This window comes from Muntiacus reevesi, chromosome 19 (genome assembly GCF_963930625.1).
Source record: "Muntiacus reevesi chromosome 19, mMunRee1.1, whole genome shotgun sequence".
Lineage (NCBI taxonomy): Eukaryota > Metazoa > Chordata > Mammalia > Artiodactyla > Cervidae > Muntiacus > Muntiacus reevesi.
The window spans coordinates 8339956-8356904 of NC_089267.1; the positions used below are offsets into that span (position 1 = coordinate 8339956).

Consider the following 16949-nt stretch of genomic DNA (forward strand, 5'->3'; position numbering starts at 1 on the left):
AGTTTCATTGAGGGTTAGGGCTTCAACACTGTAATTTAGGGGAGACATAATACAGTCCACAGCACTAATATCAGACAAAATGGATTTAAGGAGAAAATATTAAAGAGACAAGGAAAGGTGTTTTAGTAATGATGAGATGTCACCTCACACCTGTCAGAATGGCCAACCTAAAAAAAAAAAAACCCACAAATAAAAAATGTTGGCAAGGACATGGAATAAACTGAACCCCTGTACACTGTTGGTGGAAATGTAAATTGGTACAGCCCCTGTGGAAAACAGTCTGGAGGTGGCTCAAAAAACTAATAATAGAACTATCATATGACCCAGCAATTCCACTCCTGGGTATATAGCCAAAGAAACCAAGCCTCTAATTAAAAAAGACATATGCACCCCAGTGTTCACAGTAACATTATTTACAATTATTAAGGTATGGAAGCAACCTGCTGTTAAGTCACTTTAGTCGTGTCCGACTCTGGGCGACCCCATAGACGGCAGCCCACCAGGCTCCTCTGTCCCTGGGATTCTCCAGGCAAGAGTACTGGAGTGGGTTGCCATTTCCTTCTCCAATGATGCGTGCATGCTAAGTCGCTTCAGTCGTGTCCGACTCGGTGCAACCCCACGGACAGCAGCCCATCAGGCTCCTCTGTCCACGGGATTCTCCAGGCAAGAATACTGGAGTGGGTTGCCATTTCCTTCCTAGGTGTCCATCAATAGATGAATGGGTAAAGAATATGTGGTGTATATATAAAATGAAATACTAATTAGACATAAAAAGAATGAAATAATGCTATTTGCAACAAAATGGATGGACTTGGAGGGTGTTATGCTAAATTAAATAAGTCAGAGAAAGACAAGTACTGTGTGATATCACTTATGCATTGAATCTAAGTAATACAACAAACTAGTGAATAAAACAAAAAAAGAAGCAGACTCACTGATACAGAGAACAAACTAGTGGTTACCAGTAGGAGGGTGAAGGGGGAGGGAAGGGGGAAGAGCAACTTTGGGGTGGGGGGTTAAGAGGTACAAACTACTATATATAAAATAAGTTAGCCCAAAAAGGTTGAAAACTGACACAACAGGGCACACTCACCGCTCTAGCAGCGGCATACTCAGTGACTCCTCTCATTGTGGGAGCACTCCAATCATGCAGATCAGAAAGGCAGCTCAGAAATGGATCTGGGAGCTTCTAGTCCAACAACCAAGGAGCAGAGCCCGCCCCTGACAGGGCAGTGATAACCACAGAGCAAAAAGGAGGTCCTGCTCAATATCCAGTGCAGGCTCTGCTCACCATAACATCAGTCACACTTCCTATCAAGGACATAATGGTCAGCATACACTGAGGGAAGAGGTGTCAGGCATCCACACTAAAAACAGCTCTCACATCAAAAAATGCTAAACTCAGGTAGGCTACACAGGGATGTTCCCATGTAAAAAAGAGCCCTCCAAGATTACAGTAGATAATTGTTTCTCCTAAATTAATAGATAAGAGAAATGTAAGTTAAATGAAGAAGCAGAGAAACCACTCCCGATTAAAAGATCAAGAACAATGAAACAGACCTCCTCAGTCTAATAGTCACTGAGTTCAAAACGGAGATAATGAAAATGGTGAAGGAATTAAGAAAGGTTATCAATAGAAGTGCAGATGACTGCAAAAGGAAATAGAAAGTATAAGGAGAAGCCCAGAAAAATTAGAGGATTCATTTGAAGAGACAAAAACTGAACTAAAGACTATGAATAATATAACTAATAATGCAGCAGGATGAATAACTGATCTAGAATAATCTTCTCGATCAAGAAGCCATAACAATGGAAATCAGCCAATTAGAACAGCAGACAGAAAACCAAACAAAAAAAAATTGAAGGCAATATCAGAGACTTACGGGATAATACAGAGCGTGCCAATCCATACAAAATAAGGATCCCAGAAAGAGAGTAAAGAAAAAAGGAACTTGAAAATGTATTTGAAAAAATTGTGGTTGAAAACTTCCCAGACCTAAAGAAGGAAACAGATACCCAGAAACAAGAAGCACAGAGGGTCCTGAACAACATAAATCCAAATAGACCTACATCAAGACATGTTACAATAAAAATGGCAAAAGTTAAAGAGAAGATTCTAAAGTCAGCAAGAGAAAAAACCAAGAGTCAATTATAAGCCCCCCCCTCACCCCACCAAATAAGGCTGTCAGCTGATTTCTCTACAGAAATGCTGCAGACCAGAAGGAAGTGACAAGATATAGTCAAAATCCTGTAAGGGGAAAATATGCAATCTAGGATACTCTACCAAGCAAGACTAACATTTAGAATAGAAGGAGGAAAAAAAAGAATTTCTCAGAATACAGTGATACTAAATCTACCCTAAAGGAAATAATGAAAAGTCTTCTCTAAGTAGAAAAGAAGTAAGAATACTTAGGGAAGAGAAAATCATCACTGTGAACTAAATCACTTAAGGCAGTATACACTTAAGGCAGATTTAAAAAAACAAACAAACAAAAACCAAAAAAAATTCTGGGAAAGTGATGATAACACAGTGAACAGTAAAAAGATGAATATGAGGATGCAAAAGTGGACTTCAAAATCATAAAGTGTGTGGGAGGAGAGTAAGAAAACATAGATATTTTTCTAGAGCATATTTGGACCTATATGACTACCAATCTAAAAGGAAGCAGATATAAGAAGGGATTAACATACCTGAAAAACAGGACAGCCACACACACACACACACACACACAAAAAACAATAGATTCACAAAAGACAAAAAGAAGAGAAAAAAGCATAATACAAAATAAAATCATCGAATCACAAAAGGAATAGAGAAAAGAAACATAAAGTCAATGGAAAAACAAGGTTCAAAATGGCAGTAAATACATTGTTGTTGTTCAGTCACTAAGTCATGGTCTGACTCTTTCGTGACCTCATGGATTGTAGTCCACCAGGCACCTCTGTCTGCAGGATCATCTCAGGCAAGAATACTGGAGTGGGTTGCCATTTCCTTCTCCACGAGATCTTCCTGACCCATGGATCAAACTTGCATCTTATGCCTTGCAGGCAGTTCTTTACTGTTGAGCCACATCTATCAATAATTACCTTAAGTGTCAATGGACTAATTGCTCTATTCAAAAGACACAGAGTGGCAAATCGAATAAAAAAAACAAAACAAAACAAGAGCTTACAACATGCTGCCTACAAGAGACAGAGTTATGGAATACAACACCCATAGATTAAAAGTGAGGGGAGGGAAAAAGATATTTCATGCAAACAGGAATAACAAGAAATAGGGCTCACAATACTCATATCGACAAAATATATTACATCTAAAAAATGCAGAATACGCATTCTTTTCAAGTGCACATGAAAGATTCTCTAGGATTGACCACATACTAGGGCACAAACAAGCCTGAATAGATTTAAGAGTATAGAAATTATTTCAAGTATCTTTTCTGACCACAATTATAGGAAACTAGGAATCAATCACAGAAAAAGAAACAAACAAGAAATACCCAATTACATGGAGATTAAACCACATGCTATTAAAAAACCAATCAGTCAATAAAAAAATCAGAGAAGAAATTAAAAAATACCTTGAGGCAAATGACATTGAAAACACAACCATACAAATCCTATGGGATGCAGCAAAAGCAGTTCTAGAGGGAAGTTCATAAGGATACAGCTCTTCTTTAGGAAACAAGAAAAATCTCAAACAACCTAATCTACCACTTAAAAGAATTAGAAAAAGAAGAATAAGCAAAACATAACATCTGCAGAAAAAAGGAGATAGTAAAGATCAGAGAGGAAGTAGAGAGTCAATAGAAAAATAAATATAAATAAAAATAAAAAATAGAAAATTGATAAAACCAAGAACTGGTTCTTTGAAAGGGCAAGTAACATTGACAAACCTCTGGCCATTATCACCAAGAAGAAAAGAGAGAAGACCCAAATAAGAAATGAAAGAGGACAAATCACAACTGATACCACAGAAATACTAAAAAATACCTTAAGAGAATAGTACCAACAATTATATGCCAAAAGATTTGACAACCCAGAAGAAACGGGCAACTTTATGAAAACGCAGAGGCCACCAAAACTGAATCAAAGAGAAATGGATAATTTGAACAAACCAGTCAATAGAAATGAAATAGTAACTGTAATGAGCATGGAAACATATACACTACCATACGTAAAATAGAAAGCCAGTAAGAATTTTCTGTATGACTCAGGGAACTCAAACTGGGGCTCTGTGACAACCTAGAGGGATGGGGTGGGTTGGGAGGTGGGAGGAAGTTTCAAGAAGGAGGGGACATATGTATACCCATGGCTGATTCATGTTGATGTATGGCAGAAACCAACCCAATATTATAAAGCAAATTATTCTTCAATTAAAAATAAATAAATTTTTAAGAATTTATTTTAAAAATTTTAAAATAATTTTTATTTTTATTTTAATAAAATATTTTAACAAATAAATTTATTTATAAATAATTTATAATCTATATATAATATAATAAATATATAAATATATTAATATAAATATCATAAACTATATAAATACATATTTATATTTATATATATTATAAGTATATAAATACATATTTATATATTATAAATATATAAATATAAATATAAAATAAACATTATAATATAAATATAAATATATATAATAAATAATTTATAAATAAATAAATAAAAATTTTTGATAAAATAAAAATATTTTAATTTTAATAAAATAATTTTTAAAAATTAAAAAAAATTTAAAAAATTTTTAAAAGCTCCTGACAAATAAAAGTCCAGGACCAGATGACTTCACTGTGGAATTCTACTAAATATACAAGCAATAGCTTATACTGATTCTTCTCAAAAATGCTCCAAAAAACTGAAGAGGAAGGAGCACTCCCAAAGACATTCTATGAAGTCACCATCACCCTGATACCAAAATCAGACAAAGACACTACTAAAAAAAATGAAAATTATAGACTAATATCTTTGATGAATATAGACACAAAAATTATTAAGCAAATATTAGCAAACTGAATCCAACAACACATAAGAAAGGTCATATACCAAGACCAGGTTGGATTCATCCAAGTCACAAGGATGGTTCAACATATGCAAATCAATCAATGTGATACACCAATCAAGAAGAGAAAGGACAAAAACCACATGATCAAGATGCAGAAGAAGCACTCAATAAAATCCAACACCCATTCATAATAAAACACTTATGAGAGTGGGTATAGAAGTAATATATTTCAACATAATAAAAGTTATTTATGACAAACCCATAGTCAATATATTACTCAATGGTGAGAATCTGAATGCCTCCCTGCTAAAATCTGAAAGAAGACAAGGATGCCTCTCTCACAGCATCTCTTCAACATCTCTCACAGCTCATATTGGAATTCTTAGCCACAGCAATCAGACAAGAAAAAGAAAAGGTATTGAAATTGGTAGGGAAGAGGTAAAATTGTCATTATATACAGTTGACATGATAATATATATAGAAAACCCTGAAGACTCCAAACAAAGGCTATTAGATAAATGATTTAAGCAAGGTAGCAAGATACAAGATTAACAGGATTAACAGGATTTGGTTGCATTTCTTTACACTAACAATGAAATATCAGAAAGGGAATGTAAAAAAATAATGCCTTTTAAATCACACCCCTCCCCCAAAATAAAATACTTAGGAATAAACCTGACCAAGGAGGTGAAGAACTTATATGCTGAGAAATAAAAAACATTAGTAAAGGAAATTAAAGATGATTTAAAGAAAATGAAAAGAAAATTTAAAGAAAAATTTAAAGAAAATTTAAAGAAAATTCTTCCATGCTTTTAGATTGGAAGAATTAATATTATTAAAATGTCCATATCATGCAAAGCAATCTACAGATTTAATGTGATCCCTATTAAACTACACATGATATTTTCACAGAAATAGATCAAGTAATCCTAAAATTTATGTAGAATAATAAAAGACCAGAATTACCAAAGTAGTCCTGAGGAAAAAGAACAAAGCAAGATGCATAGCCCTCACAGACTTCAGACTATGTGGTACTGACACAGAAACAAACATACCTATCAGTGGAACAGAATGGAGAGCAAAGAAATAAACCCATACACTTAGAGTCAATCAATCTTCAACAATATGCAATGGTGAAAAGACAGTCTTTCCAGCAAGTGGTTTTGAGAAAGCTGGACAGCCATATGCAAATCAGTGCTGTTAGAACACCCCCTCACACCATTCACAAAAATAAACTCAAAATGGATTAAAGACCTACATATAAGACAAGACACCATAAAACTCATAAATTGTACCAGTGTTTTCTTAGTTCAGTCTCCCAAGGCAATGGAAATAAAAACAAAAATAACAAATAAGATCTAATAAAATTTATAAGCTTTTGCACAGCAAAGGAAACCATAAGCAAACTCAAAAAGACAACTTACAGACTGGCAGAAAATATTTGCAAATGATGTGACCAACAAGTGATTAATTTGCAATGTATATAAACAGCTCATACAACTCAACAACAAAAAACAGACCCAATCAAAAAATGAGCAGAAGACCTAAATAGATATTTCTCCAGAGACATACAGATGGCCAACAGACACAAGAAAAATGCTCAGCATGCTAATTATTAGAGAAATGCAAATCAAACCTATAATGAAGTGTCACCCAACACTGGTCAGAATGGCCATCATGAAAAGTCTACAAACAACAAATTCTGGAGGGGATGTGGCGAGAATGTAAATTGGTGCAGCCACTATGGAAAACAGTATGGAGGGTCCTCGAAAAACTAAAACAGAGTTGCCATAGGATCCCACAATCCCACATCTGGACATATATCCATACAAATCTATAATTCAAAAGTACATGCACTCCTATGTTCAAAGCATCATTATTTACAGATGACCATTGTATCTACTACTGGGGGCAAGAATTCCTAACAAGAAATGGAGTGACCCTCAAAGTCAACAAAAAGAGTTCAAAATGCAGTACTAGGGTGCAATCTCAAAAACAACGGAATGATCTCTGTTCATTTCCAAGGCAAACCACTCAGTATCACAGTAATCCAAGTCTATGCCCCAACTACTAATGCTGAAGAAGCTGAAATTGAATGATTCTATGAAGACCTACAAGACCTTCTAGAATGAACACCAAAAAAGATGTCTTTCTCATCATCGGGGACTGGAATGCAAAAGTAGGAAGTCAAGAGATACCTGGATTAACAGGCAAGTTTGGCCTTGGAGCACAAAATGAAGCAGGGTAAAGGCTAACAGAGTTTTGACAAGAGAATGCACTGGTCATAGTAAACACCCTCTTCCAACAACACAAGAGACAACTTTACACATGGACATCACCAGATGATCAATACTGAAATCAGATTGATTTTATTCTTTGCAGCCGAAGATGGAGAAGCTCTATACAGTCAGCAAAAACAAGACCAGGAGCTGACTGTGGCTCAGATCATGAGTTCCTTACTGCCAAATTCAGACTTAAATAGAAGAAAGTAGGGAAAATCATTAGACCGTTAAGGTATGACCTAAATCAAATTCCTTATGATTATATAGTGGAAATGAGAAATAGATTCAAGGGATTAGAAGTGATAGACTGATAGACAGAGTGCTTGAAGAACTATGGATGGAGGTTCATAACATTGTATAGGAGGCAGTGATCAAAACCATCCCCCTGAAAAAGAAATGCAAAAAGGCAAAATCGTTGTCTGAGGAGGGCTTACAACGTGCTGAGAAAAGAAGAGAAGCAAAAAGCAAAAGAGAAAAGGAAAGATCTGAATGCAGAGTTCTGAAGACTATTCAGGAGTGATTAAAAAATTTTTAAAAAGCCTTCCTAAGTGATCAGTGCAAGGAATAGAGGAAAATGATAGAAAGAGAAAGACTAGGGGTCTCTTCAAGAAAATTAGAGATACCAAGGGAATGTTTGATGCAAAATGGGCACAATAAAGGACAGAAATGATATGGACCTAACAGAAGCGTAAGATATTAAAAGAGTTGGCAAGAATACATAGAAAAACTATACAAAAAAGATCTTCATGACCCAGAAAACAACAATGATGTGATTACTCACCTAGAGCCAGACATCCTGGAGTGTGAAGTCAAGCGGGCCTTAGGAAGCATTACTGCAAATAGAGCTAGTGGAGGTGATGGAATTCCAGTTGAGCAATTTCAAATCCTAAAAGATGATGCTGTGAAAGTGCTGCACTCAATATGGCAGCAAATTTGGAAAACTCACCTGTGGCCACGGGATTGGAAAAGGTCAGTTTTCATTTCAATCCCAAAGAAAGGCAATGCCAAAGAATATTCTAACTACCACATAATTGTACTCATCTCACACTCTAGCAAAGTAGTTCTCAAAATTGTCCCAGCTAGGCTTCAGCAGTACATGAACTGAAAAGTTACAGATGTTCCAGCTAGATTTAGAAAAGGTAGAACCAGAGATCAAATTGCCAACATCTGCTGGATCATAGAAAAAGCAAGAGCATTCCAGAAAAGTATCTACTTCTGCTTCAGTGACTAAATTAAAATCATTTGACTGTGTGGATCACGACAAACTGTGGAACATTCTTAAAGAGAATTCTGTATGTAGGTAAAGAAGCTATAGTTAGAAGCAGAAATGGAACAAGACTGGTTCCAAATTGGGAAATAAATACATCAAGGTTGTATATTGTCACCCTGCTCATTTAACTTATATGCAGAGTACATCATGTGAAATGCCAGGTTGGATGAAACACAAGCTGGAATCAAGATTGTCGGGAGAAATATCAATAATCTCAGATATGCAGATGACACCACCCTTATGGCAGAAAGCTAAGAGGAACTAACGGGCCTGTTGATGAAAGGGAAAGAGGTGAGTGAAAAAGCTGGCTTAAAACTCATTCAAAAAACGAAGATCATGGCATCTGGTCCCATCACCAGATGGGGAACAATAGAAACAGTGACAGACTTTATTTTCTTGGGCTTCAAAATTCACTGCAGATGGTGACTGCTGCCATGAAATTAAAATATGCTTGCTCCTTGGAAGAAAAGCTATGACCAATCTAGACAGTATATTAAAAAGCAGAGACATTACTTTACCAGCAAAGATCTGTCTAGTCAAAGCTATGGTTTTTCCAGTAGTCATGTATGGATGTGAGAGTTGGACTGTAAAGAAGGTTGAGCATCAAGTACAGAACAGACTTTTGAACTCTGGGGGAGAACGTGAGGGTGGGATGTTTTGAAAGAACAGCATGTATATTATCTATGGTGAAACAGACCACCAGCCCAGGTGGGATGCATGAGTCAAGTGCTCGGGCCTGGTGCACTGGGAGGACCCTGAGGAGTCGGGTGGAGAGGGAGGTGGGAGGGGGGATCGGGATGGGGAATACGTGTAACTATATGGCTGATTCATGTCAATGTATGACAAAACCTACTGAAATGTTGTGAAGTGATTGGCCTCCAACTAATAAAATAATATTTAAAAAAAAAAAGAAAAAAAAGAAGGTTGAGCATCGAAAATCTGATGCTTTTGAGCTGTGGTGTTGGAGAAGACTCTTGAGAGTCCCTTTTCTGCAAGAAGATCAAACCAGTCAGTCCTAAAGGAAATCAGTCCTGAATATTCATTGGAAGGACTGATGCTGAAGCTGAAGCTTCAACACTTTGGCCACCTGATGTGAAGAACTAACTCGTTGGAAAAGACCCTAATGATGGAAAACATTGAAGGCAGGAGGAGAAGGGGATGATAGAGGATGAGGTGATTGGATGGCATCATTGATCCGAGAGACATGAGTTTGAGCAAGCTCCGGGAGTTGGTGATGGACAGGGCAGTTTGGCGTGCTGCAGTCTATGGTGTTGCAAAGAGTCAGCCATGACTGAGTGACTGAACTAAACTGAACTGAAGTGGAGTAAGTCAGAAAGAGAACCACAAACACCATATGATGTCACTTACATGTAGAATCTAAAATATGACACAAATCAGTATATCTATGAAATAAAAACATATGCACAGATATAGAGAACAGACTTATAGTGCCAAGGCAGATGAGGGGTATGGGAGGGAAAGGTTGGGAGTTTTGGACTAGAAGGTGCAACCTATGATATAGAGGATGGATAAACAACAAGATCCTAATGCATACCACAGGAAACTATATTCAGTATCTCATGATAAACCATAACAGAAAAGAATGTGAAAAAGAATAAATATATGTATAATACATAATATATATTGCATAACACACACACACACGCACATATATGTGTAAGTATGTCACTTTGCTGTGCAGAAGAAATTAACACCATATTGTACATCAAGAATACTTCAATAACATAAAAAATAAAGATGACAGTGGAAAAAATAAGCTATTATACAAGAAGTACAACACAGAGAATATAACCAATATTTTATAATAGTAACCATAATAAGATTATAACCTTTAAAAATTGGGAATCCCTATATTGTACACCTGTAAGATATACTGTACATGAACTATATAACTTATACTGTACACCAAGTCAACTCACAAAACTGAAGGGAGAAATAAACAATTCAACAGTAACAGTTGGAGACTTCAATACCACATCTTAAAAATCAATAGAACATTAGACAAGAGATTAGTAAGGAAATAGAAGCTTTGAGCAAATCTACAAGCCAATTAGACCTAACAGACTGTAGAACATTTCATCCAACAACAGAACAATACACATTTTTCTCAACTGCAAGTGAAACTTTCTCCAGAGTAAGTCATATGTTATGTTATAAAAAGCAAGGCTCAAAGATTTAAAAGGACTGAAACTTTCCCACTGTTACAGGATTTTAAAAGCAATTCCTAATAATACTTTTTACATTCATAACCTTGAGTTCTAATTTTGTCCAGGCACTGTATTTACCTACTGTCTTCCAATTCATATCATTTCCTTTTATTTTCTGTGAACGTTTTCCTCTTCTGATTTAAAAACCAATTTGGGCAGGAAATTCCCTTTTACCATCTTTATAAACCTCTGTCGTATTCAAGAAACATTTGTGCATATCCCAACTTTGCTAACTAGCAGTCAGTCACTGATTTGGTTTTGCACAACGTTGGTCTGGACAGCATTTATGAAAAATCTGAAATAGTTGCCAAGATTAAAACTCTAAGCTTTTCAGAAAAAAGTCTGGGCTTTTGGCTTGTCTTAAGAAAGTGGGCTGAACTGGCAACACTGGACCTGCTTCCCTACATGGTAAGAGGTGGCTGAAGTTAATTAGCAGCTGTTCCTCTGGATGTGCTGGGCTCTACATTTCTCTTTTCTACATGTGTGTCCTCTACATGTGTGTCCTCTACATGAGGACAGCTATCAGTGCTGTTAGTAACTCACTTGCTCTATTTGCTTTTCCTAAAGAATTCTTAGGAGGAAAGTGAAAATTTCTTATATGCACACTTTTATTCATGATAGAACATCTAAAGCTAGACTTAGAAGGGGCCATGTGTTATTTTTCTTTTTTGTTTTTGTTTTGAGATATTTAAATCTGAATTAAGTTCATAAACTGATTGCTTTAATAATATTTACTGAGTGAATAGGATAGACAAAGAACCTCAGAAAGCTTACATTACAGTTTCCTGGCTGGGCCCTAACACCATGCGGTTGTGACTCTTGTTTATATGATCGAGGGAAGGATGTCTTCAGTGTTAACACCTTTAGAAAGATGGAGGGTAGTGAGGATGGAGAAGAGATCAGTGGGTTAGGTGACTGGGAATGGTTTATTTTGTAGATGGGGATGGGGGAGGGGGATTCTTGACTGATTTTTTCAGTTTTACCCAGAGGACCTTAAAGACAGATCAGCGCAGAGACATCTGCCATCGTGCTGATCAGAAGCTGGTAACAGAAAGAGACACTTTCGAAGTCACCAATTTGGGTTCTTCAGCATGGTGCCAGGTCTCTGCTGTCCCCCTCACTCTGGGTGAGTTTTCAGTTGGGCAGCCGTGCTGACCGGAGCAGATCCTATACAGTGCCCCCTTCTATTCTTCCCACTGTCTCGCAATCTCCTCAGCAATCTTACTGGCTGCTTACCAGGGACAGCCCTGCAGTCTGTGTTGGAATAGGTGATGTGCAGGGAGCTAAAGGTCCCAGCCGTCAGTCACTACGTGGCTAAAGTGGCTGGCACCATGAATTAGATGTGAACACGGCTCCCTGGGCAGCACCAGCGCACCGGTGACCATGTACACAGGATTGTATGCTCCTAATGACTTTCCCTATTAGAAAGAACTCTGCATCAGAAGTCACCGGAAATGACCTGCGGCCCCCCTCCTCACCACTAGCTATGTGGGTGACAGCGTCCCTGGGTGAAGTGTGAGGAGCGGAACTCTGAGTCGTCTGGACTCCAGCAGCGCTGGTCCGGGGGAGATACTCACCCTGGAGCTGCACAGAGGTGGGAGTGGCGGGGGCTGCAGCCCTGCCACGTGGGAGCTTGGGTGGCGGAGGAGGAGCTCAAGGCCCACGCCCCGGGACACAGTTCTCTGGGACTGGACTTCGGGGACGGTGGCTCAGGACACGGTCCTCTGGGGCCGGACCCCACGTCCCGAGCACGCCGGGTCTGGAGCGTGGAGGAAGGAGACAAGCCCAGGGTTGGGTGGCCGGGGCATCCCGCAGAACCACCGTGCGCCCTGTCCCTCGGATGGAGTGACGCTCCATTCTGGCCAGTCCTCCTGGAGCGCGGTCTCAGCCCCGGGAAAGACCCTGCTCTTCCACTCCCTCGATCAGTGCTCCCTCAGTCCGCATCGAGGGTAAAAGGGCCTTCTCAGGATGTGTCAGCCGGGCCTTCCGCCCGGCCTTCAGCAGCCACGGCACCTCCAGCCTCTTCTGTGGCGCCAGTGACATCTTCCTGCAGTATTCAGTTCACTGCAGCCACTGTGCTGTCTGGTGGGTCACTTGACCTCCCCTCCATCCAGGTGATGGTGACCATGGCCTCGCCCACAGCATTTTCAACTCGCCTTCTTCAAGAGTTACCCCAAAAACCCTTCCCAAGGCCAAGATTTGGCCTAAAATCTTTGTCAGATCCCACCTGACAACTGTTCCTCAAAGTGGCTCAAAGGCGCTCAGGATGTGGGCACTTGATGCAGGGGTGCGCAACCAGAGTGCCCAGGGTTGTCAGTTTTCTCATTGGAGGAGATTTAGGCACAGGAATGGTGGAAACCGAAAGAGAAGGAGGATGTCATCTTTTTAGTGTGAATGTGGAGTGACAGACGGTGCTTCAATATTCCACATGCTCCAAAATGATCAGCTTGCCAATGTCTGGGTGAGGAGGACTTGATAAAGTTTAAAAGGCTTTTCATTATTTCATTGTTTTCCAATTAAAAGCAGAGACAAAACATAAAAACAAAACGAACAAACAAAAATCTGGCAAGGTTTCACAGGAGGGATACTTCTAGAATTTCAAAGGAGACATTTCTGATGGGTTCTGCGAATAGTACAAGTCCCAGACTTATTCATTATGAGTGGAAATTCCATTTGGAGATAAGTGCATCTGGTTCTTATATTAACTTCTCTTTTAATTAATTAATTTATTTTAATTGGAGGCTAATTACTTTACAATATTGTGGTGGTTTTTGCCATACATTGACATGAATCAGCCATGGTTGTACATGTGTCCCCCATCCTGAACCCTCTCCCACCTCCCTTCCCATCCCATCCCATCCCTCTGGGTCATCCCAGTGCACCAGCCCTGAGTGCCCTGTCTCATGCATTGAACCTGGATGGGTGATCTACTTCACATTTCAATGCTATTCTCTCAAATAATCCCATCCTCACCTTCTCCCACAGAGTCCAAAAGTTTGTTTTTTACATCTGTGTCTCTTTTGCTATCTTACATATAGGGTCATCATAAATTCCATATATATGTGTTAATATATTGTATTGGTGTTTTTCTTTCTGACTTACTTCACTCTGTATAATCGGCTCCAGTTTCATCCACCTCATTAGAACCGATTCAAATGCATTCTTTTTAATAGCTGAGTAATGTTCCAAAATCACTGCAGATGGTGACTGCAGCCATGAAATTAAAAGACGCTTACCCCTTGGAAGAAAAGCCATGACCAACCTAGATAGCATATTAAAAAGCAGAGACATTACTTTGCTGGGAAAAGGTCCATCTAGTCAAAGCTATGGTTTTTCCAGTAGTCAAGTAAGGATGTAAGAGTTGGACCATAAGAAAGCTGAACACTGAAAAATTGATGCTTTTGAACTATGCTGCTGGAGAAGACTCTTGTGAGTCCCTTAGACAGCAAGCAGATCAAACCAGTCAATCTTAGAGGAAATCAGTCCTGAATATTCATTGGAAGGACTGATTCTGAAGCTGAAGCTTGAATATTTTGGCCACCTGATGTGAAGAACTCACTCATTGGAAAAGACCCTGATGCTGGGAAAGACTGAAGGTAGGAGGAGAAGGGGACGACAGAGGGTGAGATGGTTGGATGGCATCACCGACTCGATGGGTATGAGTGTAAGTAAACTCCGGGAGTTTATGATGGACAGGGAGGCCTGACGTGCTGCGATTCATGGGGTCTCAAAGAGTCAGACACGACTGAGCGAGTGAACTGAACTGAACTGAATATTCCATTGCATATATGTACCACAGCTTTCTTAACCATTCGTCTGCAATGGCCATCTAGGTCGCTTCCATGTCCTGGCTATTATAAACAGTGCTACAATGAACAAGGGTACACGTGTCTCTTTCAATTCTGGTTTCCTCAGTGTGTATGCCCAGCAGTGGGATTGCTGGGTCATATGGCAGTTGAATGAGCAGTCTGGTCTGTCTTTGCCATCGGTGGCTGCAGCAGCTCCCAGCTCATCTGGAGCTCGCCTCAGAAGGTCGCTGCCACTGGAAGGTCCGCTGAGGAGAGCTCTTTTACTTGCTGGAAAAACAGCAACCCGCTGATTGGGTGAGGCTGTATCACGTGATGGTCGTCGCGGGAAGGAGTGGGCTGAGCATCCTCGCGAGAGCAGAGAGCGATGCTTCCAGAATGCAGGGGAGACTGACAACTGAGGCCTTTGACAGTGAAGGTGTTCCCAGTACTCATTTAAGAGGTTTGACGGATATATACAGGTAATATTAATATAATGCTGTAGTGAGGATGGAGAGAGCTTTCTCTGTTTTACAGCAGGGAAGAGGGTGAAGATATGCATATATTTGTAAACCAAGATAAGACGGGTATTGGTGAGGGAGAGGTGGGAGACATAAATGGAGTTTTAACATCTGAAGTACAAAAATGGCTGTAGAATGGGAGATGAAGCAACAGAGGAAGAGATGATACATTCTCGGAAGACAGGAAGCCGTGGAGTCACAAGCAGTGAGACAGGAAACTGCTAGGTGGGCTCTGTTGGCACATGGGCCGGGGTGCTTCCCCAGGCACCGGGAGAGGCTCAACCCAGGGAGGAGTCAGAGCGCCTCTGTGGAGGCTGGAAAGGGTGTGTGTGTGTGTGTGTGTGTGTGTGTGTGTGTGTGTGTGTGTGTGTGTGTGTGTGTGTGTGTGTGTGTGTGTGTGTGTGTGTGTGTGTGTGTGTGTGTGCAGACGCGATGAAAATGCGTGTGTGTGTGTGTGTGTGTGTGCAGACGCGATGAAAATGCGTGTGTGTGTGTGTGTGTGTGTGTGTGTGTGCAGACGCGATGAAAATGCGTGTGTGTGTGTGTGTGTGTGTGTGTGCAGACGCGATGAAAATGCGTGTGTGTGTGTGTGTGTGTGTGTGTGTGCAGACGCGATGAAAATGCGACCCTGGGTTACTTCCTCATTCATCATCCAGCCAGACAAGAGAGTCAGATAGCCTCCAGGTTGGGGGTAAGCAGATTAGTGAAGAAGGTAAAACTAGAGTTTATATCTGTATCTGCCTATATACAAACCAACCTCCTTTTATTGTGCTTCACGTTCCTGCGCTTCACAAATATTGCTGATTTTTCTTTTTTTCCATATTGAAGGTTTGTAACATATGTGTGTTGTCGGATGATGGCTAGCATTTTTTCTTAGCAATAACATTTTATGTATGTTTTCGAGATAATGCCAGATATAGATATAATAGAGTACAGTATTGTGTAAGTACAACTTTTACATACACTAGGCAACCAGAAAATTTGTGTGACTCACTTTATTGTGATATTCACTTCATTCCAGTAATCTGGAACTAAACCTGCAATATTCTTGAGGTATGCTTGTGTACATGTATGAACATATACGTATATGCATAATATGTGTGTGTACATGTATTTAACCAAGTAAGAACTTTAGGCTAGCATAGCCTTTTGATATTTTTTCCTGATTTCCTTACTACATGTGACTTTGTCTCTAACACAAAGTGTAAAACCAAAGTTTCAGAATTTTCCATGAGTTTGGTTGTCAGTTTCAGTGGAGCTTGGTGTGATGTTCCCAGTATCTGACTCTTTGCAACCCCATGGACCATAGCCCGCCAGGGTCTTCTGTCCATGGAATTCTCCAGGCAAGAGTACTGGAGTGGGTTGACATTCCCTTCTCTAGAGGATCTTCCTGACTCAGGGATCAAACCTAGGTCTCCTGCACCAAAGGCACATTCTTTACTGTCTGAGCCACCAGTGAAGTCCCAGTTAGTAGTTCCTATCTCAATATATGATATTTTATTTATATAAACAACCTCTGGCTGTGTTAGCCTCAAGAGAATTTGTATCTGCTACTCATGATTTTTTAAAAGAAGCAAGATTCCTGCCTTGCAGAGTGTTTATATACAATGTGGATAAGTTTAAAAGTCAACATGAAGGAATGTATTTCTCCATGTTTTCAAATGAAAGTTTAAATATGATGTGTGTTCACTGTGAATTTTTTCCCTGAAGTTTCTTCATAGATCCAGTGAGACCAGTATTTTGAAACAAGATTGAGGCAAAAGCATACTTGGACTGACTTTAGGCTTCTCTCTGCTACCTAGGAAGAATTTGTATATTTTTATTTTCTGTAAGAATGAAAAAAAGA

General features: G+C 39.4%; 1 protein-coding gene across 1 annotated transcript in view; it reads left to right on the forward strand.

The window, feature by feature from the left end:
* The window catches only part of COL19A1 (collagen type XIX alpha 1 chain), a 401244-nt gene that overhangs the window by 37624 nt on the left and 346671 nt on the right, over window positions 1-16949 (forward strand). The window lies entirely within an intron of this gene.